Source organism: Emydura macquarii, unplaced genomic scaffold (genome assembly GCF_026122565.2).
Source record: "Emydura macquarii macquarii isolate MOO-44397 ecotype Brisbane River unplaced genomic scaffold, CSIRO-AGI_Emac_v2 contig_2897, whole genome shotgun sequence".
NCBI classification, from domain to species: domain Eukaryota; kingdom Metazoa; phylum Chordata; order Testudines; family Chelidae; genus Emydura; species Emydura macquarii.
The window spans coordinates 9,882,121-9,907,503 of record NW_027133034.1 but is presented as its reverse complement, the minus strand read 5'-3'; the positions used below and the strand labels follow the sequence as shown (position 1 = coordinate 9,907,503).

Here is a 25,383-nt window from a genome sequence, read left to right as displayed (position 1 = left end):
ATAAAAGCATCTTTGATAAAGTTTGCCTATGAAACAAAGATTGGAGAATTGGTATACAATGAAGAGGACAGGTGACTGAGAACGCTCTTGATCACTTGGTAAGCTGGGTGTAAGCAAACATGAGTTTTAATGCAGCCAAATATAAATTTAAGAACAAAGAATGTAGGCAATATTTACAGAATAGAGAACTATCTTAGGAAGCATTGATTCTGAAAAAGACTTGGGAATCATGGTGGATAATCAGCTGAACTTGAGCTCCCAGAGCAATGCTGTGGCCAAAACGGCTAATGTGATTCATGGATATTGTGGCAGATGGCTGGCTTCACCCTAGTAGATCTTGGGCTTCTGCCTCTTGTAGTGGGCCAGGGCATCACCATTTACCCCATCTCCCCAGGGAGAGGGGTAGGGACCCAGACCCACCCACTCCTCCAGGTCCCAGCCCAGGGGCCTTCTGAGTAACAGCTATGCTGCTGGCACCATATTCACAGCTGCAGTCTTTTCCCCTGGGCTAATTTCCCCCCTCTGTCCTTCTGGCCTCTCAGGCCCTGCTTCCTTGCTGCCTGGACTGGGCTTCCTTACTCAGGCCCCTGTGCCTGCGGCAGTATCTCAGTCCTGCCAGGAGCAGATTTCCCCCTCTTGGGCCCAGTACCTCTCTCAGGACCCTCCACTTTTTCATGCAACACTGTACTCCTTTCTGCAGCGCAGCACAGCACTCCTCCAACTCATCCCCTGTCTCACTGGAACAGAGGGTTTTTATCAGGCACCTGGCTGGGCCTTAATTGGCCTCAGCTGCTCCTAATTGCCCTCTAATTGCCAATGACGCTGGCTAGTCTACAGGGAATAAAGCCCGGATCATTCTGGAGCTTACATACCTCCGCATGTGCTAGCCCAGCCCACCCCAGCCCCCCACGCATGCTGTGGCCCCTGCTGGCTGTGCCCGGGGACCTGGGGTGCTGACCAGAACCCCCCTCCCACGGCGTGGGGGCGCAGAGCTGCTGCTGAGCTCCCCCCTCCCTATGCAGCCCTGGGGGGTGAAGATGTGTCTATCTGCCCTGGGTTCCCCAGCCCCTCCCCCCCCGTTTGCTTTTAAACCAGTGACTTCCCCAGTAACTAAGTACCTCACTGCCCCCCGGGGGGTCCTGGGGCACCCTCAAAGGGCTCCAGGGCCTGGCCGAGCCCCCGAGGCAGCCGGCTCCGATGGGGTGGGAGCTGTCCTGTGTTTTTTAGCTGGGGGGAGGGCAGGTCTGGGGGGAGGCAGGCAATGGGGGACGTTCCCCATTTTGTGTTTCGCTGACGGTTCGTTCCCCCCTCTCCGTTTTTACCACCCCCTCCCCCCGGCTGACACATCATGACTGTTTCATAATTTATGTTTTTATATGGTTACATTCATGAGAAAATAAAGAGATGAAACTGGGGGGAAAAAAATCACTGCCAGGAAGAGGGGAAGGATGGGGAGAAGAGAGCTGTCATCCATTACAGGCAAGATGAGACAATGTATACTGAGTCAAAGAAGGACCGCGTCACGGTTGTGTTCAGCACAGTATTTAAGCATGACGATGATGTGGTGATTGGCAAGGTGTTCATGCAGGAATTTAAGGAAGGTCGCCGTGCCAGTCACACAGCTCCACAGGTGCTCTTCAACCACAGGGAGCCACCCCTGGAACTGAAAGACACGGACGCAGCAGTAGGTGACAACACTGACTACATCATCTTTGTGCTGTTCTCCCGCCACACCAACACTGCTGCCAGGGACAACACCATCAACCTGTTCCACACATTCCAGGACTACCTGCACTATCATATCAAATGCTCTCAGGCCTATATTCACACACGTATGAGAGCAAAAATGTCAGATTTCCTCAAGGTACTGAACCGTGCCCGTCCAGACACGGACAAGAAGGAAATTAAAACAATCACGGAGAAGACGTTCTCATCCCGTTAATGCATGGAGTGTGGCAGAGGCCGTCACTGAAGACAGAAGGCTGGAGCACTTGCTACCTGATAATCATAACTTTTAATGTTGCACCTTTCTGGGCTCTTAAGGAATGCAACCAATCGGGGTCTGTTTTGTACAACAGTTTGGGAAATAATCTGCGGAAACGAGCTGTGCTTGCAAGGATTTACTAGTTCAAAAAAAAAACAAAACAATCTTAATTCCATTTGGATCAATTTAATTTCTTTTCTTCTTTTTTTTTTTTTTTTTTTTTCTTTTCAAGCTGTTTTGCTTTGCAATATGTTACTGGTAAGGAGTTGCAGTATTTCTTATGAGAATAATACAATATTAATTTGTTTTCTTCTGAGTATTTGAGTTCAAAACTCCTGTGTCTGAAGAAATACTGTTGGGGTTCATTAATAAAGGAGATTTTTCTGTCTTAAAAAAAAAATCACTCTCCTATTGCCCTCTGCCCTTGCTATATCAAAATATATAAATGGGAATCTTGAGTAGGCAGGTTATATTACCTCTGTATTTGTCACTGATGCAACCACTTCTGGAATACTGTGTCCAGTTCTCATGTCCACAATTTAAGAAGGATGTTGATAAATTGGAGAGAGGTCAGAGTAGAGCCACAAGAATAACTGAAGGAGTGAAAAACATGCCTGATAGTGATAAATTAAATAGATTGATCTCCTGGAGTCTAACCAAAAAAAGGTTAAGAGGTGATGTGATTACTGTCTATGCATATCTACATGTGGAACAAATATTTATTAATGTGCTCTTCATTTTACTAGAGAAAGGTATAACATGACCCAATGGTTGGAAATTGAAACAAGAAAATTCAGACTAAAAAGAAGGTGCAAATTTTTAGCAGTGTAGGTTATTAACCACTGGAACAACTTACCAATGATTGTGGATGGATTCTACACCACTGACAATTTTTTGGAATATTTTTCTAAATGATATGCTCTGTTTCACACAGATATTAATTCAGGACTGTGTTATACAGAAAGTTAGACTAGATAATCACAGTGATCCCTTCTAGCCTTTTATTCTATTTCCGCAGGAATATTTCCTTGGCATTATACCAAATTTTTATTTAAATGTCAAACTTTTATTGAAAATGTGAACAAGTATTATTGTGGCTATTAGAAAGTTCTGCATAGACTTTTTAAGATTCTATGTTTAGAGTGTAATTAAATGCCTATCTTAAGTTTAGAAGCAAAATCAGGTTTAGAACTTGTTGGCGGCCCAGTACAATTTGAGTTACCTGACCATTGTCTTGAGGCCTAGCACAGCTTAAGTTGCTTGCTTGGCTATTCTGGTCTCTGCAGCCTGACATCTTCCAGTTGGCAGAGACAAATAGGAATACTGGGTAATCTTGTAGATGTCTCAGTTTCTGCATACCACAGCACATAATAAGACAAAATACATAATATGTATACTTGCAGCTGCACATAGATAATGGTGATGGGAATAACAAGTTATCCTTGAACATCTGGGGGTGCCATTTTTCTCACCACCCCTCCTATCACAAGATGTTTTTTTGATGACCCCAATTATCATGGTGAGAATGGAATGTGGTTAAGTGTGAGAGCCTGATGTAGGTGATAGAACATGTAATAATTAATAGATAGTAAAAAGGTGAAAATTGTATATAGAAAGATATAAAAAGTAATCACTTAGACAAAGGGGAGCACTCCATCAATGCCTGATTCCGTGGAAGGTGCTGCTGGTTGGACCAGAGGATCCACTTACTCCCTGGTGGGGCCCCTGAAGAAAGCCGTTCCTGTATACAGCCTTCTGAGTGACTGCTTAGCTCTCCAGATTTAGTGAGGATGATATATTGTAATTACTTTTAGGATTTGTATTTAACTAGTATATTTATAGAAAACATTGCACATTAAACCTTATTGATTTGCAAATCGGGCATACCGTGTCTCACTGGTATCCACACTGATCACTAAGCATTCAGTATCAACAGAACTAACAAGAAGGAAATAGTTATTAAAAAATTTAGATATTCTTAAAATCACTCTAGTTACTTAACGTATGTACAAATACTTTGTATGAGACCATTTTAGAAGGTGTTACAGATAATGATAAATGCTGAGCAAGCAAATGATGACACAATAGTATTACCTTGTTCTAAATCTAGGTGATTTTCCTAACTTAATAAAATGTCCCAAACCACCACCTAGAGACATCAAAGATTACTGTTTACTAGGGGTGAAATTCACTACCTCTACATCACATAAGTACTATTTGGAGGATATAGTATCACAGAGAGCTTATGCAAGTCCTCTGCACATGGATCTTGGAAAATAAGATGTTAAGATCCTGTTTTACCAATTTGGTGCTTCCTAACACAGTAAGTGTGGGTACTTTGGGTTGAATTATCATTGTTATGATATACTGGGGAGGGATAAGCTTCTGTAGGGCTTTGTAGATGACTGAACCATGCAAATGTTTACAACAAAACCTGAAACCACACAGACGTTTACCCTATTTTGGGATTCATCACAAATTCAAAATGCATAGCAAATGTTTTGGCAAAATATGGTCAAGTTCATGAACTTTGTGAGTGATTCAGGATGTAATTTTGAGATAACCAGGACCAGTTTATGGTTTTGCACCAAAACCATTCAAATTTCAGTTGACTGGGTTCTGATGTAAGAATCATGCAGTACTTGATTCAGCTTCAGTTGAGTTATGCTTTGAGATTTGGGCTGCTTTGAAACTGAAGCATAAAGCAAAACTCAGACTGCAACTCAAGAAAATATGTGCAGGCGGCCCTGAACAGTGAAATCTCCCCTTCTCATATGGCTCTGTCTCCAGTCCTTTTCAATGTGCTTCTATGCATTCAGGTCCTTTTCTAAATGTAAGAAAAGCTCATGAGTTCCAGAGCTGAAACATAAGAATAACTACTGCTCCTTTTGGTAGAGAGGAGGATTATTATGTTTAATGTTTGAAATTAACCTAGTACCACAAGTGTACATTACAGTAATTATGATTTTATTATTCTTTCACATAAATAATGCAACTTCTTTAATTATACATTTCCTTTAAGAAATCACAGTGAAAACTGAGCCTCATAACTAAGAACCATGCTCTGTTTAATTTTTACTACCTCTAAATTAACAATAAATGTTTTAAGAAATGAAAACAGCTTTGTAGGAAAAATAAAGCTTAACATTTTAGAATGAATGATTTCAGAAACACTCCAACATGGATCTATCAAGCAGACATGATTCTGAGAGCCCATCTCAATAGATACATGCCTCGTTGATCAGAAAAGGAAACCGGGAACACAAAAGTAAAGCACTACATACAGTAATAACTAAGTCTGACTTAACACAGTCATTATTTTGCCATTATACTAAAATAGCATCTAATGCACGTAGTTTATTTTTAAACTTAATAATGCAAACCCTACATTGCTAGTGAATCAGACCTAGGTATTTAATCTCTTTCCTGACTCTTATAAAAAAGACTGGATTATTTCCAGTTGTCATGGGTTTCACAGAAAAAGTACAGTTGACCATTTCATGGATGTAAGGATGGGAGTGGAGGAGAAAGGTAAGAGTGGGTTGTAGGCTGGGTACAGATAGCCTGCTCTTGGATTTCTTGGGGTACATCTACATTACAAAATAAAATAAAATATAAATTGTTTACCTTTCATTAAAATTAAAGTGCCAGGTCTTCACTGTATATTTACCTTGGGTTAGCTCATGTTTTAGTTACCCTAAGGCAAAAAGAAAAAAAAAGAATCCTTTTAGTTGCAAAGACAAGGCCCTATGGTGTGAACTCAAGCTGCTAACTCAAGTAAAAAGCATTGTTGCTGTGCAGTCCCTGCTATTTTTAACCCAAATTAACTAACAGATTGGCTAAACTGAGTTAATAACATACACCCACCTATTTTTTCTTCAGGGCAGCTATACCTCTAGGCAAATTAGACAGACCAGATCACTGAAAGCACCAGGTCACTGGAAGGGAAAAGAAAACTCAAGAGTTGAGGACTAAGGAGACCTGACTCTCAGAAGTGGGGGAGAAGAAAAATACTCAAAAACCCAGGAGAAAGAGAAGCCCTTGGAGTAACAGTATTATTAACACTTTTGCTCAGGATGCAAAGGGGCCAGGCTCTGTTCTCATAAATTCTTTAGTATTTTTCTCTGTGGTGGCCCTCTTTACCCAAAAATAGGGTAAGACTGAGAGACTTTAAAGTGAGAGTTAAGTACATGGGGTGTAACATGTTGAGACAAAGGCAGAAATTTAGAAATATTTTTGCCAAACATTGACCTCTCCTGTATGAAAGCAGAACATATCATTGTCTAGAAATATTATTTTACACGACATTCAAGATTCCATTTCATCAGAAAAGAAAAACTACATGTGATCACCATCTAGAAACTTCATCACATATTGTGAAAAAGAGACAGATTGATTCTTTTACAAATTCCTCTGTGGGGATTAAGAAATTGTGTTTGCAGAAGAGTTGTTTGGCACAAAAACCACCGTAGATACAAGAAAAATAGTTATTTTTAATTTGGTGGAAGCACAAATATCTGCAGTTTGCCACTCAGAGTTCTGAATAAGAGACATTCACCCACATACATGAAATCTACTCTCCAACAGTAGAAATTCCAGAAAGTTTGTTTAAGCTGATTTTCTTGCAAATCCTGTTATGTAAAAATATATATATATATATATATTTTTTTTTGATTTTCAGAATTTTTCAACTTAAAGCTCCAAAAATCTAAAAAATAAGGAAGTATTTGTTTCTTTGGGCATATTCTGAATCATGCTGGCACATTATAATGCATTGCTTGGTTGATTCTGGTCAGGAAGAGGTAGGTGTTTATGAAATGTAACAATTGCCCCCTGAAATATGTCAATCTCCATGGAAAAAATACAGCCTTATTTATGGTCCGTAAAGAATTGTATTTCTAAGTGAATCCCTCTGTCATTCTACGCCTAACTCTTGTGTTTGTTAATTTAGAAAATTAGTATTATTTGCCCTGTGATATACAGTTGCTTTGTTAAAAATGTGTCTCAGTGTCAGTTTTTGGAAAGTCACTTGCCCACTGACAATACAAAATGGAATCTAGCTAAAAGAGCACAATCAGAGACCTAATAACACCTCTGGTTCAGTGGGTGGCACTCTACCCCTTCTTCTTGCTCAGTCTTCTCCTATCATCTTGTACTATCATGAAAATATCTGCATTCACTAAATGGATAGTAACAGGTTTTCTAAAATTCTATTCTGAGAATTCACATTTTTACACACACACACACACATCCTTCACTTTATCACTGGGTTATTTATGATTACTTCAGTTGCACTTCAGTATTCCTATGGAACATTTTATGAGGATTAACCCCAGTGACAGCTCCATTATATTCTTCCTACCTAAATTCCACATACAGTGCCAACTAGATAAAGTAGTCTTCATTTCCTATCCTAACCCATTGCACAGTATTGCTGTGTGGCTTTAAACGGCTGCTCAGTTCCACCGCAAAAGTGGCTCCCTTGCAACTTCTACATCTTTAGACAAGGTGCAGATGGCACACTCCACAACACTATTCTCCTCTCCTTGTTGTTGTGCAGGAGGAAAGAAAACCTGGCTACACCACAGTCTGCTCAGACAAGTCCCATCTACAGCGTTCAGCAGAAGCAGCAGTGCTAGTCAGCATTCCATAACATCATCACTATTATTTTCTTTGTGTCTTTCTTTTGTTTCTCAGTTCCTATGCTCGCTATTACATTAATTGAATTTCCATCTTCCAAAAAATGCTACTAAAATATTGCAAATCCGTCCAGTTTTTGGCTACCAATGTCCTAACTGCAAATCAAACAAACCAGGTAAGTATTAGTTGCGAAGTTGGAAATCTTGCCTTAATTACCATCAATCCAAGCCTCATAAGAAATACAAGCCTGATAGTTTTCCATATGTGGATTGATACTCTCTCTTTTCTGTCTTTCAACAGATTTCCAATTTTATATGGCATGACAGCATTTTCTCTGTTCCAAGATGACTCTGCATATTAGGTAACAACTTGGAACTTAGTCATGTGTTTCCAGAAAGTCTAAGCATATAATGCACGTATTTCTCTTTTTCTAGCAATGCTGTTAAAAAATTCCAATAAATTAGCTGAGCTCATTTACTGAAATCAGATTCAGAGTCCTTAAACATTTATTACGTTTCACTTCTGTTCCCAACATCTGAATACCTGTAGTTTTCCCTGCAACACATGTTAAAATAACTAGTCCACTACTTTGAATTGTTCACGCATGTCCTCACATGGATCTCTTCAGGGAAAAACTGCTCCCCACTACACTAAAATAGTTCAGATTCGTCCTTTGTTCCCTCTGCCATAGCTAGTGCAGATGTGTTCTCTCCCTCCCTCCCCCAAAATAAACTTGTATTACATTTTAATAGACTGATCATACAAAAGCATCAGTTTAGAAAGATCCTAAACATATATTAAAATATTAGAGTATCATATTGATAGGAGAGACCATTATAAAAGATAAATTTTAAATGGTGGTAAAATTTAAAGTGGGGGCAGGAAAGAAAATAGGAATGAAAGTGATGGAGAATGGGTTGATAACCAAGATTACCAAAGATAAAAGACTCAGTTCAAAACATTTGTTGTGTGCCAGGTTGGTTATGGGATTAAGTGTAATCAATATTTTTATTTAATTTAAATGTATAAAAACACTAGCTGCTGATCTGGATGCTCAAAGCACCTCTGATGAAATACTTAAAAATATAATACATCAAAAAGGAAGCAGCAGCAACCCCTGCATATGATTATACTAAATGACCAGGCAGCACAGGAAATAAACCAAATTCCCCTATACATCACCCCTAACAATACTGCTTCTTCTGTCATACTCCTAAACAGATGGGCCTTGAAGAATGCTCTGAAGATCAACAGAATCACGTTGATTAGGTTCAAAGGAGCGAACTCCTTCAAAAGGAAAGGGATTCACACAAAGATGGCCCTGTTAGCCACCCTCTCTCATTTGGACCAAGTGGTTCCAGTTCCAGCACCTCTGCTGATCATAGCTGAGACCAGATGGCATGGGGCAAGACTGGTCTCTCACATAGGAAGCTCTTAAAAGTTGGTCCACACACAAACTTGTGCTACATACGGAATGGTGTAAACTGAAACTGAGTTATTTTGGTGCAAATCTGTGTGAACACCCTTATTTCAGAATAAAATCTGCTAAAGATGATTTAGGTAAAGTTGGTTTGTTACCAACCCTAGCTAATGTCAATTTAGCTTCTTCATTCCAAAATCGGAATGTCCACAAAGACTTGCACCAAAATAACGAAACTGGTTTTAATTAAAACTTAATTTTAATTGAAATTTGTTATTTTGATGCATGTTTGTACATAGACCTGCCCTTACACCAACACTGGATGCAAGGTAACCTTTACAAGAGATGCATTTCCAACTTTTGAATAACCCTTTCTGGTTTATATTTGCACTTCCTCATGAGTGATTGGCTGTCCATAGAAAACTTGTCCCTGACTGAGAGAAATCTGTTCTTTTCATTTCTTAACCAAAACCACAGAAGGTGATTGTTTGGTAAGTCTTCTATTTCTTTTCCTCCTCCAGCCTTCCACTATATTTCTCAGGGACAGTAGTGCATAAAACTTTTTGTATATTATTGTCTTCCTGTTTTCTTTGGATTGGCCCTTTTATAGCTTCTAGTTCTGCACTTCATTATAACTGTTGGTTTCTTCATTTAGCAAAGAGTGGAAAGCATATTCTCAAACATGTTTGCTAAATCCTGCTTGCAATTCCATCCAACATTCCTATTCTGCTTTTCATAAAACATTCAGGTAACCAGTTTATGTTCACACAGATATGTTTGGATGGGAAAAGGATATTTGCAACAATATTGCTGACCCAGCCATCATATATATAGATGCCTCCTAATACCCTCACTCCCAAATGCACAAAGCTAATATTTATATATAAAAATTTTATATATGTTAAAATATTTTATACAAAATATGAAATATCCACTATATACATAGTGACAGGAAGAGAATAGGAATGTGAGAAAGCAGTGATTTTCAAACAATTGAGCAGATGGTAGTTATTCAGCATTATCTATTCTCCCCATGCACAGAATGGATGTTAGAAAAATGAGCCAGCAAATAAAATTGGAAATCACTTATAGTGAATTTGGTTGCAATGACATTCTGCTTATTGGAGCTGGTTGAAGATCCGAACAAACTATTTGTTGAGTCTTATCCGTTATGTGATGAAGCTTTTATTCAACAAAAGGTGTTTTGTCTGTCTTTGAACTGGACAAATACCACAAAAATGGCAAATAAAATATCTGTTAAAAAAAGTAAAAATTGGTGAGTGTTTTAATCAAATACTAATCAACCAGTTCTATGGTTTATAGTGAAATGGAGTCAAAGTCCCAAGTTACTTAATCATGTCACTTCACTTCCCTCCTCTTGAGTGAAGCAGGTTCCATTGTGCTAATACCTAGTCCCTTCGAACACATCAGTTATCACTAGCCAGATAAAATGGTAAATACCATATGACAAGGGCATTTTCCCCTCCCACTCCTACAGGAACAGTTTCCATTATAACATGTGGAAGTGACTAAGGAGGAATTTTGTTCTCCTGTTCTTTCCCCCAGTACGTACTTTCTAGAGAAAGTCAGGGAATGTGCATGGCAAGAACTATGTATGAATCAGATATTCAACTTGTTTATCAATGACTCTTCCATACCAGTAGAGGTGGCACTCCAAAAATGCATTACTGAGAAGAGGAATTGGTGTTGGAGAGACTTTGGAGACCGCTCCATCAGTATCTGTCACATTGCACTTAAACCAGAGAAGCTGTGAGAGTGTGTTGCTGTTTATTTTCTAAATAATTAGCAATAAACATGGAGAAACTGCATTAAAAGAAGCTGTTATAAATGGCTAGATCTTCATGAATTAATTCCTGCACTCTGCAATAAAGCTCCCAAGGCAGAGCAGTTTTTCTTCCCCTGTTCTGTGCCTCTTGCTTGTTTCCTTTAGAGTCCTGCTGGCCCTTTACTTATAGACTGGATAGAGATGTGCTGCACTTAATCTTGAACAGCCAGCATTTCATATCTCCCCAGCTTCCAACACCCACAGGCTGCATAGTCTCATTTGCATTACCCATGAAAAAAAACAAATAAATTTTCTTACATTAAATTGTGAAAAACTCCCAAAATATTTGTCAGGCTTGTCCTAAAATCCACAACTATTTGATCTAGTTCCAGAGTCAGTTCCCTGCTGAATAGGAGTAATTTTTAATTAAAACAAACCCCACTTTACAATTCTCAGAATGATGTAATGCTCTCTTCTCACTCTGGAAATTACATAACATGCAGCAGCACATGTGATGTGGAAAAAAGATTAAATGCAAATGCATATTTAGGTTGATCAGAAGCTATAATATTTTCATGAATGAGTCACCTGAGAAAACAATTGATTTCGCTCTACATACACTGAGACTCTTAGCCTGAGCCCTAGAAGAATGGAACAGAATTTAAAGTTAACTCTAAGACTGGTACCTTGCTCTGTCCCCTTTTCACCACTGCAAAGGGGTGGGTAACCGGATTAAACAACCAACTAGGGGAAATCTCTGGATGGCTTAAAGCAAGCTATGCTGGCTGCCCCACCTGCTTCTGCCCCAGACACTGGTGTAAGTGGTGTTCTGGATGCATGATCAGAGAACATGCTTGCTCTAGTGTTCCTAGACTAGTACAATGTCTTCTAGGAGGCTGTTACTGTCAGTGCAAATTCAGACAGCTTCAGGCTGCTCTTACTTGTGCCAGGGGCTGAACCAGCTCCCAGATCAAGAAGGTGGAAGAAAAGCAGAAATCTACATATGTTGCCCCGTCCTCCCTAGGTGCATCAAATTCAGCCCCTGTTCATCTGAGGATCTGGCCATCAATGATTTAACATCACTAACTGTACTTTGCACTTAATTTTGTTTAATGTTCAGAGTGATGCTTTACAAACATTTTCCCGTTCCTCTTCACATGAGAGGGAAGTATTATTACCTACATTTTGCAGATAAGAAAACAGAAATCTGAGAAAAAGAGAGATTTATGGCCTGATCCTGCAAGATATTGAGTGCTCTCAACCCCCTTTGATTTTAATGGGAGATATTGGTGCTCAGTACCTCTTAGGGCTGGACCCCAGTGTCTTAGCAAGGGCCATGTACAGAATCAGTGTCACAGTTGAGATTAGAACGCAGAACTAGCTGATGCCCAGTCCATTCCTCAATGACTATATCACAACTTTCTCTCAATGAAAACAAAGATAGGAAGTAGATTCTACAGCTATGCAGTATTAGATATGAAAGGATGTATGTAAGAGAAAAATTGTAAAATACTCCATTTTTAAAAAAGACACAGAGATCACCATGTGAGTTCTGCTTTATTCCTACTATGAAATCGGAGATGGACTGGACAAAAGCAAATGCATCATTAACATTTTCAACATTAAGCTTATACATTGTTACACATGGGGGAAAATAACCTTTGTGCACAATTATTTTGGCTGTGAAATTGATTTTTAATAGATTGTCTCATTTTTTGAATGGGTCTGTTACATAATTTGACATGAGGGATATTAATCTATACTAATAATGAGAGAACAAGAAAGGAGAGTATCTGAGGGCTATTTTATAAAAAAAAAATGCCTGAGTGTTGTGGCTAAAACTGACAATTACACACCGAAAGGAGGAGGCGATAATAGCTATGCAGCCATTGGATAGAGCACTGAATTGAAACTCAGAAGAGATCTACTCCCAGCTCTGCCACTGAGTGATGCTGACCAAACCACTTCATTGCTCCATGCCTCCATTTCCCCATCTATAAAATGAGGGTAATGATACTGACCTCCTTTGTAAAGCACTTTGAGATCTAAAGCTGAGAAGTGCTATATAAGAGCTAGGTTTTAGTAATAGTAGTGATATTATACCTTTTCAGTACGTCGATACCGTAAAACTAAATAAGGTCATGCAAAAGCTTTCAGGGTAATGCTTACTGCTGTGAGTCACCCCACTGTAGTCAATGGAACTAGTCATAATAAAAAACGCTTGCAAACACTTACGATCAAGCATAGATCAGGACCCTAAATGTGCAAGTATGTTTTCAGAATGTCTGAGTTTAATTGCTTCTAACTACAGCAATGCATTTGCTCAAGTAATGTCAATTTATTTAAAAGTGCTTTGTTCTCTATTCTCCACCTATCAAATTAATGATATAATTGATTTTGGCTGGGATTTTCAAAGGCACCTAAGGGAGTCAGGTGTCCAATTCTCACTGAAAGTGAATGAGTTGAGTCCCTAACTCCCTTAGGTCCCTTAGAAATCCCCACCCATAGAAATTACTTTGAGTTTTTAAATGCCCATGTTTTACTGTTGTTACAGTGTTAAGGACAACCAGAAAAAAAGAGTCAACTTTTACCACAAAATTATTTTAAATTGAATTGAATTGAATTTTTAAAAAAATTAAATATCAAACAAGGAATAACAGAAACAATACAAAGCACGCCGAGGGTGGCAATTCCAAACATGCCCAAATGACTTAGGAACACTGAAAATGAATGGGACTTGTGCTCCTAAATCACTTGGGCACTTTTGGAAATCCTGCCTCTAAACATAGGGGGAGGTTTTCGAAGGAACAAAGGGCACTTAACTCTCCTTTGTTCCTTTGAATATCTCCCCTACAGTCATAGGGCCACAGCCAGTATGCTGAACTCCTGTATTTCAACTTTCAAAAGAAAGCTCCAGTTGCATAGGGAGAACAAAATATATAACTCAATAACACTTTTTTCAGATTGCTAATCATACTGGAGACCAAAAAGTCAATATCTGGTGTCAGGGAGCAGGACCTGGGCAGTCTGACCTAATGGTTAGAACCAGGAACAGGAACCAGGCAAGGGAGCAGAACAAGAGCAAGACTCATAAAAAGGAAGACACAGAAGAGATCACAGCTGCATACATAAGCATTGCATAGACAGCAACCTGCTACTGCTGCTGCTGAGCTTAAATACAGACCTGTTGGCTCCTTGCAGCCAACCAGGTGAGCCAGCCAATGGGATGATTTCTGCCACAGCCCAGATGGGGTCATTAACCAGCCTAAGGGTAGAGCTGGCTAGCCCCAGGCTCAGCTGAGGGAACTTAAGGCCATAGTTCCTGACATCCAGTAGCCTTCTGATGATGTTCATTATGTGTTAACCAATAATATGTAACAGGAGCACCACGGGAAGTCTGTCATCTTGCCCCCACTAATCCATTAACAAGTGGTTATTCGGACTGGAACATGTAAAACACATGACTGATTCCTAGAAAGACAGGCATCTATAAACCTAAGTGATCTTTCAGAGTTGAAGTTAATATGAGAAAGGAGCCAAAGCAAGCTATATAAATCCCAATGGTCTAACATAAGAATATAAGAACTGCCATGCTGGGTCAGACCAATGGTTCATCTAGGCCAGTGTCCTGTCTTCCAACAATGGCCAATGCCAGGTGCTTCAGAGGGAATGAAGCATGGTCTCACATGTTTTCATACAGACATTCATATAAATGAAAGAGAGAAAGACACACACAGGCATTTTTATTCTGTATTTATAAATTAATGAAATCAACGCTGTAATGTTTTACAAAGCCAATGATTGTCTCAGGGATGCCAGTGCTGACCAAAACCCTATTCCAGAAAAGCACATAAGCACGTCCTTCAGTCCCATTGAAATCCCATTAAAGTTGAGCATGTGCTTAAATGCTTTGCTAAGTAGGGAGGGACTATTGAACTGTGGCCCAGGTGGGCTATTTTATGGACCCTGTACATGATAGTTGTCAGTCCCAGGATATTAGAGAGATGAGGTGGGTGAGGTAATATCTTTTATTGGACCAACTTCTGTTGGTGAGAAAGACAAGCTTTCGAGCCACACAGAGCTCTTCTTCGGGTCTGGGAAAGGTACTCCCAGCATCACAGCTAAATGCAAGGTGGAACAGATTGTTTAGCATAAGTCATTAGCACATATTCTCAGTGACCATTCAAGGTACAGGGGCCTGTTAACACCCCTATAATCATAGGATAAAAAGAGGGGGTTAGTTACTTGTTATAAGCCATACATCTAGTGTCTCTGTCACCAGTCCATGATTTATAGTGTCTAGCAGAGTTATGAATTTAATCTCCCAGGCTCATCTTTTAAAAGTGTTGTGCAGGTTTCCTTTGGGGATGAGGACTGATAGATAAGAAATTGAGTGATCGCATTGTGAAAAGTGTTCACCCATAGGTGATAGGGTGTTTTTGTCTTTTATCGTTTTCCTGTGTGAGTTAATTCAAGAGCATAATGATTGTCCATTTTCACCCACATAGTTGTTATTGGGGAGTTTAGTGCACTGGATGAGGTGTGTGCTCTACATCTTGTGACAGGCATGTGTAGGACCCATGGACCTTGAAAGTGTGTTGTGGGGGGTATTGATCATTGTAGCAGTGGAGGTATGTCTACAGGTTTTGCATCTGTTTTTCTGGCAGGGTCCAAAGCCACTTTCAGTTGGTGTGTCCTGGTCTGTGGGGAGCTTGCTTCCGATGATGAGTTTGGAGAAGTTGGGGAGTTGTTTGAAGGCCAGAAGTGGGGGTTCAGGAAAGATTTCTTTCAGGACAGTGTCCCCATCGAGTATTGGTTGTAGCTGCTTGATGATACCCTGTATGGGTTCCAGTGTGGGGTGGTTGGTGACAACTAGGAATGTGTGGTCAGAGGGGGAGTTATTTTTGCATTGAAGCAGGTTCACTTGAGGTATTTGGGTGGCCCATTCCATGATGCAATCTACTCCTCTGGTGGAGTGTCCTTGTTTGGTGCAGGTGGTTTTGAATGTGTTAAGGTGCGTATCCTAGATTTTCGCCTCAGAGCATTTTCTGTGATATCTGAGGGCCTGGCCATAGATAACAGATGTGTTGGTCTGTTTGAGGTGGTTACTGGATCTATGAAAGTAGATGTGGTAATCTGTGGGTTTCTTGTATACAGTTGTCTGTAGGGTTCCATCACTGAAGCTAATTGTGATGTCCAGGAAATTGAAGCTAGTGTGGGAGTGTTCCAGAGAGAGTTTAATGGACCGGTGGTGGTGATTAAAGTTGTGATGGAAATTTATCAGGGAGTTTAAGCCATCTGTCCAGAGGATGACAATATAATCAATGTAGCTCACATATATAATTGGTCATTCAAAGTGCTGGGTACCCTTAACTCCAGCAGAAGATCTGACAGTGTACCACACAATACAGAATGTATCTCAGCCCTAACAAATCTGAACCACTGTCTATAGCCAGATAGTCATGCTAAACCCTGAAATCCTGATTTAAATTCTGTACATACTTTTGTGGAACTATCAGATGTAATATATTTGCAGAAATCACACAATCTCTGCAACTACATGTTTTCAAATAACTTAGCAACACCAATGGTATAATTCACTTTAAGTATGTGTATAAGAATTAGAGCTGGCCATAGGATGGTGATTTCTTTTAGCACAGGATTTTAAGATTTCAAAATCTGACTGTTTCAAATTGGAACAAAACCTGAAAATTTTGAAATTCTCTGCAAAGGAAAATTCAAAAAATACATCATTTCAGATGAATTGAAACATTTTAATTTGAAAAAAATCATTTGGACAAAACATTTAATTTTGATGTTGACTTTTTCAAATGTAATATAATAAAAACACATACGTATAATACATACATATACATTCATATTATATAATAAAAATTTTTTAAAAAATATGTTTTAAACCAAAAAAATGAAATATTTCATTTTGAGAATATCAAAATGGGATGTTTTTACATTGTCAGAACTCTTTTTCCAGTGCTTCTCCTAAACCTAATTTCTATTAAATCAACATGATTTCACAAGGAGTTTCAATTTTGATGGGACCGGCATTTGCCAATAGAAAATCGTTGCATCTTATTTTTTCCAACTAATTCTAATAAGAATATAACACGACAATATTACTTTTACAATATTTTCCAGGCAATGGTGTTGTGCAGGTAAAACTAAAGGGAAGAATTTGACCCATTCTTGTTGCTTTCTACAGCATTATCTGGTAAGAACAAGTAGCTATTGTATTGTATTATAAGGCCATTTTATAGTAGAACAATCAATTTATTCTTCCTTAAACAATGATTAAACAAATGTTATGTTGTCTCCATTTCTGGGTTCCATTGTTCCATTGAAGCTAAGTGACCTTCAAAAGTCTATATCTACTCTTGTGGGTACTTTCATCTTTACCTGAGTGAAACTGAATCAATGTTCTTGTCTTGTAATTCCAATAAGTCAGCATGAACAACCTTTCTGAACATGCAAGCTCTGAACGTATATTAAAGTAATGAAAGCTGACAAGGGATTTCTTTCTTCCATCCATACCTAGTGTGTTTCTTCAAAGTGAAAAGCAACAACAACACTACATATTAAGGACCAGATTCTGATCTCACTTATACTAGTATTAATCAGCAGTAACTTCACAGAGTCAATAATCAATAGTCAAAGTCAATAGTTAGATCAATGTAAAACAATTGTAAATGAGATCAGAAACTGGCCAGTCTGAAAGCAGCATCAATCAACTGCATGTTGGTTTTCATTCTATCCCTGTGTTTTTGCCATTCATAACTTTCTGAAACATTCATTTTTCAGGCTGAAATTTTCCACTTACTCTCTGCTTGAAGACAAATTCTTCTAGAATAGCTGAGCAATAACTGTTCATGGCATACAAGGAAAGAAGGAAAAAATACACTTTCTGTTTTTAGAGATACAGATATTAACACTTCTTGCTGGGAACAGGAGTGCAGAGTGGGAAGAAAATCTTGCTCTGCCACTTATCTTAGTAGCAGATAGAGAAGGTCAGTTCTGTGGCCATCAATCCAGTACTTTTCAAGAGTGCTGAATTCACTTTAAAATGATTTTGCATTTTTAAAAGTCCTGCATTTTTCCAACATAAATCAGCAATCTTTACCCATCGCTTCCTTGTTGGATTTAAATAAAAGTATATTAAACCCAACATTTAGAAGAGAAAAGTGATCCTAACAAGGGATTTGTTTCTAGCAATTGAAAATATTTCTGGTATTCTTAAAGGAGTTAAGTTAATGCTAATTTCTAACTATACATACTTCATGGTTTTTCAAAATAAAGATACAACCTCATGGTACTTCTGTAATTTGTATGTCTGTTGGGCAGCATTCTTGTTACTTGATCAATCTTATTGACATTTGAGCAAACTAGTACATCAATACATCCAGCTCTTCACATAGTTCAAACTATTGGATTATTTCACCCATTGACTCATAACTCACAAACAGGTAAAGAAATCCAATGAATTAAAGATACTCTGCACAAACTTGCAAGTACAAGAAATTCAGGACACAGGCAATTTTTATTTGAGGTCTGTAACTGTTACAATGTCACAGGTTTTCTTCAATAATACATATTTTAAGCTTGCAAAAAAGGTAAAATATTATTTACATTTAGTGTGTGTGATTTCTGCGTTTATCTAGGGTCCTCAGAGTAAAACAGTCTGGATATCTTCTAATCCTAATTGCTGTTCACTAGTTGTTCTGTTTTGTTTTTTTCCTCTAAAGCTCTTTGATTCCCTTGAAAAAAAAACCACTGCTTTCTACACAGATGCCAATCTAAACCTACTCTACTTTGAAACTTAAAATCGAGCAGACATGCCTTTTTAAATTGATTTTAAAAAAAATCAACCACTATGTCATTTACCTTACGAATAAATGTGCTTGTTTAGCAGGAGCTGTGTGGTAACTTGTAACTGCTGGCAATACACTGTTTATAGTTCTTGGAACGAGAAAGCAAAGCACAGTCTCTGGCATTTCTGCAGGCTTCAAACCCTTTATGCTGTGCACCTGAAACCCCTGGTCAGGAGAAAGAGACACACGGGTCTCCACCCAAGAGAGGTGATGGCTAGGAACTAGAAACCTTAAGTGAGTGCCCTCAAGGGACCACACAGAGGGAATACAGGTGCATTTACCCTGAAACTGTAACACAAACATCCTCCTGATTTTTTTAAAAATCTTCTGTTGTTACAAGTAATACTAAGATTCCTATAACTGAAAGAGATGAGAGAAAAATATTTTTTTCAGTTAGACAGTAGCAGATATCTGATTCCTGTATATAGAGAGTTTACAAAGTACTTTGAGATCTTTCAGGATGAAAGCTTCTACATACATTTATATTATTATCATCTTCATCATTCATGCCATGGATTGTCACTCATTGAAAATCAAGAGAACCAGGAAGCTATAGGGATCAGTAAATATAGAACTTGATCCTGCCAGGTGCTCAATTCCCTCAACTTCCATTGTCCTCCATAGTGGTTGAAAGCACACAATATGTCATCAACTGGCAGAATTGTGCCCCAAGTTTCTAACACCCATAGCGGGGGTTTCAGAAAAGGTTGAAGCCATATATGCCACATTATAATGGTTACAGTTAGGGGTCATAAATCTCACACAAGCCCTTCACCCAAAGGATATATTGCTAGGAATGTAGGGAAGTTATTTTATCTAAAGAAAGCACTTATTAGCCATTTATCAACTTGAAGAGTTTCATTGAGACTGTTATGGGGAGCAAAGGGAGGAGGCAATTCAACACATTTATTTTAATGATCTGGAACTTTTCCCCAGTTCAAAATTGTCCCAGTTTGTTATTTGTCCTAGTTTGTTACATTTAAGTCTGTTTTGGTCATTAAGGAATAACAGACATCATCACCTTTTAGCTAGAAATAGTTAAATAAATGAATCCTGCACATTAGTTAATCTATAAAAGATGTATTTTTCATAGCTTACTCTTACATTTTCATTTTATATTGATACTTATTTTAGAAATGTATCTGATGTCTCTTAAGTAACTTTGTAACTGTGACATTTTCTATGTTGCATCTATACATTAGACTTCTTTTTGCTTTTTAACATGTAATTAGGTCAGTGGATAACTTGATGCACCATTTGCTGTTTTGTAGATTGTAATGTTTTTATTTACTTTTGAGTGCAGATAGTTAATGTTAGGAAACTTTGTTCCTCATTCCAATGGAGAGTCTTCTATTCTAATGTTCAGTATCTCTGCTTCATACTGATGGGACCTCGTATATTACACTGCCCAACACACAGTCATCTATAATTCACTATGCAGTTACCAAAAACATATAGTTTTACCATTTACCATTTTACCTACAAGGAATTGAAAATAAATACAAGCAATAGTAAATCACAACTGGGGAAACTTTTTCCTATCTAATCCCAGTGATCAATGTATTATAGTCTGTTAAGAAATGACATACAGAGACAGAAAATATGGATGTTTGCCACTGATTCTTAGAGATTTTGATAAGATAAATAGCAAATTTACCTTTGAGTTTTGGTAGTTAATCTCACTGATTAAATGAGATTCACTAATGTGACGAAAACAAGCAGAATTTAGCCCTCGGTATATATGTGTGTTTGCTTAGTAGAGGAGATTAGCAAGAGAGCGATTTTCGCCAAATTTAGAAGGAAAAGCTGTGGGAAGTGGGCTCTAGATGACATACGAGGCCTGATTATGATCTCAGATCAGTGTAAAAACAGGAATAACTCCACTAAGTCAATGGAGTTAAACCAGGGTATGTGAGATCATGCCACACCCATTCTGTCTATTGAACTAAGGTTTTGATTCAGCCCAAGGTTTCTCAACCACCAGTGAAGCACAGGGCACAGAACCCAACTGGTGGAAAGTCTGCTTGAGGAATGGTTGCAGGAGCACAATGCACCTGCAAACTCCCACTCTTCTATGAGGCCCACATCCAACCAGTGTAGAATCAAAAGTGGATGACACTGATTGGGTGTCGGCATGTGCAGGACAGCCATAAGATGCACTCATTCAGCACATTCTCTTGGACAGCCGCCAACATACAAGGCTCCTATTGGCCCTTCCTGGTGGAACCTCCAGGGACAGATCTAGTTTTCTCTTGTGGGAAATACAATTTGACACACACCCCAACCTCACTCTTATTGGAGTAAGAGATAAGTATAGGCCTCAGGGCCTGATTCTCTAATACCATACATACATCAGTGTGACGCCACTGACTTTACTGGAGTTATTTCTGGTTAAAACAGTGAATGCGACAGGATAATCAGGCCCACTGATTTCAATTTTGCACAGATCTGCTGATATAAGAGAGCAACTCAATGAAAGGGGGCTGGACATGATGACTTCTCGAGGTCCCTTTCAGCCCTACATCTTTATACTTCTAAGATTATAGGATTCTGCTGCTAGCCGTGCTCACTTGGGCATTCAGCTGATCTTTCAAGATGATCTAATGTTATTAGAAATGTTTCTGATCATACTTAAAAGAAGTAAATGTGAACTTATTATCTATTTACCATGATCATTGTAAATATAATGGACCTCATTCTGATCTCATTCACACCAGTTTTGTACATATGTAGTTCCTCTGAGCCAACAACTGGTCTCAGTTATCTTATGTAAATCCAGAATAATTGCATTGAACTCTATGAATTTATTACAAATTTACCTGGGCTAACTGAGAGCACATCTAGACCATTGGCTTCAATAGAATAACACCTGATTTGTAGCAGTGTGAGATTAGATTCAGGCTCTGTATGTGTTGAAACTCTATGTATATATATTTTATGCAACTATGTAGCCAACATACAGTTATAGTGGAGTATAATATGAGGCTAGGCTAGAACACCTTGAATGTGGTGTGTAGTATGAAAAAATGAAGCTTTATTTTCATGCTCACACCTGAAATGTAAACGCATAACAGATGTTAAGGTATCTCAGTACTTTTCAGCAACCTCGCATTCTTCATAGTGTAATATATGTAACACATCATAATAGAATCTAGGGAAAGCCTGTATTATACAAGATTGTAGAGAGCTCTCCATTAGTAGATGTAATTTAATTTAAAACAGAAGACCTGGATCTTCCCTTCATAATAATTTCCCTGTGAGTGGGGCCTAAATCTCTCATTGAGGAATGAGCTTGGTGGGAGAAATGTGCCCTCTGGCAGTTGGATGTACTACATCCAGAAATCTTCTAAATCCTAAGAGCTTTCAATGTGTAGGAGCCCTGAGGGCTACAGGATATAAAACCTTTTAAAGTCTGTTTATTATTATGTTTGGTTAATACTAGACATGGGGTTTCGTTTTTCCACTTCACTCCAACCAAAGTCAGTATCAGTCTATTTGTTTGGAATAATTGTTCTTTTACAATAGTACATTTTGGGTTTTGCACTGAACTGAGTTGATAACCTTGGCATATGAAAGTGTGATCTGGTGGCTAGAGTAGGGTGTAAGGATTTGTTGGTTCTTCTCTAATTCCCCCTCTGACTTACTGTGCCACCCTAAAGGAGTCACTGAAGGTCTGTGTTCCTGAATATGCTCATCTGTATAAGGCATAAAGGAGTAGTTTATGAACAGGATAAAGTGTTCTGAAATCCTCAGAAGGAAGGTGCTATAGAAATGTAATTTTTAAACCTTTACACAGCTATGTGGTGTTAACTTTCATGCTCTTTATGCTTTTGCAATACTTTCCCTTCTTTTTGCCTCCTAATGGAATGAACTGTTAAGGTTATTCTTCCAGGGCTGGATAAGATCATATATGTTTAATGTGATGCTGAGATCAAATTACACAGGATTCTCCAATGACCTTAATAGCATGTTCACATATGACAAAGGCTGGTACAGAAGAGTTTAGGTTCCAGTGCTCAGTGCTCTAAAAAGAGGTAAGAGAAAACTGGTGTTTAGAAATGAAGCTCTGGGTTCAGAGTCTGTGACAGGAACACCCAAAACACCTACTGAGACAAACTAAACAGGTCAAAAATTATCAAAAATTATCAAAAAAAGATCAGATTTCACAGTGATGGACACAGTATAAGAACCTTAAGAGCAAAGAAGACAAAACTGGCATTAAATAACCTGTTTGCTGAAAAGTGAGGAGTTTTGCTTCAATAAGGGCTACGTCACTGGGCTTCATCCAAAGCTCACTGAAGACAGTTGGAGGCTTTCCACTGACTTCAACGGGCTTTGGATCAGGCACACTATGTGCAAGAAGGAAATGCAGAGTAACTTCTTTCCATGCAATGGTGCTCCCAGCAATCCAAAAGGCCTATCCCCGATATTAGATTACCAGATGCGCAGGCTTTTATTAATCCATTAGCTATTACAGATGCATTCCATGGTTTTTATAAGAAGTGCTACAGCTGTGAATCCATAAAGTGTCTCCTGAAGTGATGACTGCCTTCAGAGATTACCAGTCTACCTCTCCTTCAGAACAGGATGGAACGTCCCCAGAGGCCTCATATCAATGGAGGAGATCCAGGATATAACCTCATACTGTTTAATTCAGGATAACCTCATACTGTTTAATTTTTTAAAAGGTAATATCTTTTGCTGGTGAGAGAGACCAACTTTTGAGCAGAAGTTGGTCCAGTAAAAGATATTACCTCTCCCAACTTGTGTATCTAATATCCGGGGGCTGACCCTGCTATATTCAATATTCTGCAACAACACTGCATATTTAATATATTGGTAGTGTACTGGAGAGTTACATTTCAATAGGAAGGGAATTAAAACCCTTTAGAAAATTCCTACCATATGATTCAATCCAGTGTTTCCCAAAAGCAACAAATTTGATCAATGTTTTTATGAGCCCCAGAAATGAAATTCATCCCAGGTAAGGGTGATTTAACAGTAACTGGAAAAGGGATGACTCCATCACAGGTAAGAAAATCACCTCAACCCTCCCTTCATTTTGGTAGTGGAATTTTAACAAGGGACCTCTGGGAGTCCCCTCCAGCTCATTGTTGGGTGATATTTGAGAAACTGAATCCAGTTGTACTTTCTCTGTTGATGTGAATGATGATCTCTTCTCCCTAACTGCAAAGAAAGGCCAAGATAGACAATGTGTTTCCAGTTACAAACCTATCTTCTGATTTAATGCAAGGTGGATTTTCCTACTGAGATGTCATATGAGTGCCTAGTAAACCTGACTCCACACCTTGTACATCCATCTCAGGTTGATTTTTATGAAAGGCCAGCCTACAGAACACATAGGCCCAGGCTGTACTTCACCTTAGCATGGGTGTGCAAGGTTAAAAGAGAGTACAAGGATTATTCACCTCTATGTCCCTCCTCCCCTCATCACACACACAAACAAAGCAGAGGCCAACTACAATTTCAGTTTCTTCATCCTCCTGAGCACAGAGGCTACTAGTTCAAGCCATGACAAATGGAGAAGAGAGGAGATGAAGTCATGGGCAGTCTATCAAAAAAATTAATTGCAACACACCCTCTCTGAATTTTTACCAGAAAGGAATCTCAGCTTGTACAATTTGTTTTTCACACTTTGGCCCATTGGCTGTTTGGCACAAGTTTTCAGCATGGGCCATGTCTTAAACCATCTTCCTTTGATCTTCAGATTGTTTGAAATGCTTTCCACTGTGCTGCTCTTTTTCTTTTCTTTGTAGGGTGACGGGTGGAAGAGTATTCTTAGTCTGTTTGGATGTAATTAAAATCCTGTGATTTGAGGCAATAGTGACTGAGCAGTTTATCAAGTGACTTGTTTGTTTGTGCAACAGTGTAGTGTGTAGAGAAATACTCACACTATTCAATATCAAGGTTGTCTACAGAGCATTTTGGAGCCCATGGGAGTGAACTTCCCAGCCCGGGTCAACAGACTTGGGTTAGTAGGGCTTGCACTAGCATTCCAAAAATAGCTGTGCAGACAGTGCTTTGAAGTTGTGGCTCCAGCTGGAGCTCAGGCTCTGAAGTCCACCCTCCTCCCACAACTTCAAAGTTCTGTCTACACAGTTATTTTTAGAACGCTAGCATGAGCCCGGCTTCCCCAAATCTGTCAATCCAGGCTGGAGGGCTCATTCCCACAGGCTGCAACATGCTGTGTAGACATACCTTAAATTACCTTAATGATAACCTGCTGTAATTCACTATAATACCTGACTAAGTTAAATAAATATTTATAAAAATTGTTATACCCTTACTCATGTTGAATATTACCCTGTACCACAAGTAATCCCACTGAATTCAATCGCTTTTGCTTGTGAAATAAGATACTACTTCAAATCTTGAGTCCCACACCCATAACAAATATGTAAAGTATCCACAGAAGCCATCAATTAACACCTGTTTCTGTTTGTTTTGAATTATCTGATTTATATTTAAAATACCTGTATTAGGTGTGTTATGTTCTTTCTACAATGTCCAACTTACTCATGAGGAACAAGAGGTTTTATTTTTACAACAGCAGCAGCTGGGTTGGGTTTCGTAAGGGAGCTTGTAAAAACCAAATGTTGGTGCAGAATTCCATACTTCTAGCACAGAAGGACAAAAAAATAAGACCTAC

At 38.8% G+C, this 25,383-nt stretch overlaps 1 pseudogene; it reads left to right on the top strand.

Annotated features, from left to right (window-relative positions):
• The first annotated feature begins 229 nt into the window (after window positions 1-229).
• LOC137166743 (actin-related protein 2/3 complex subunit 2 pseudogene) lies at window positions 230-2,128 on the top strand (annotated as a pseudogene).
• Window positions 2,129-25,383: the final 23,255 nt, after the last annotated feature.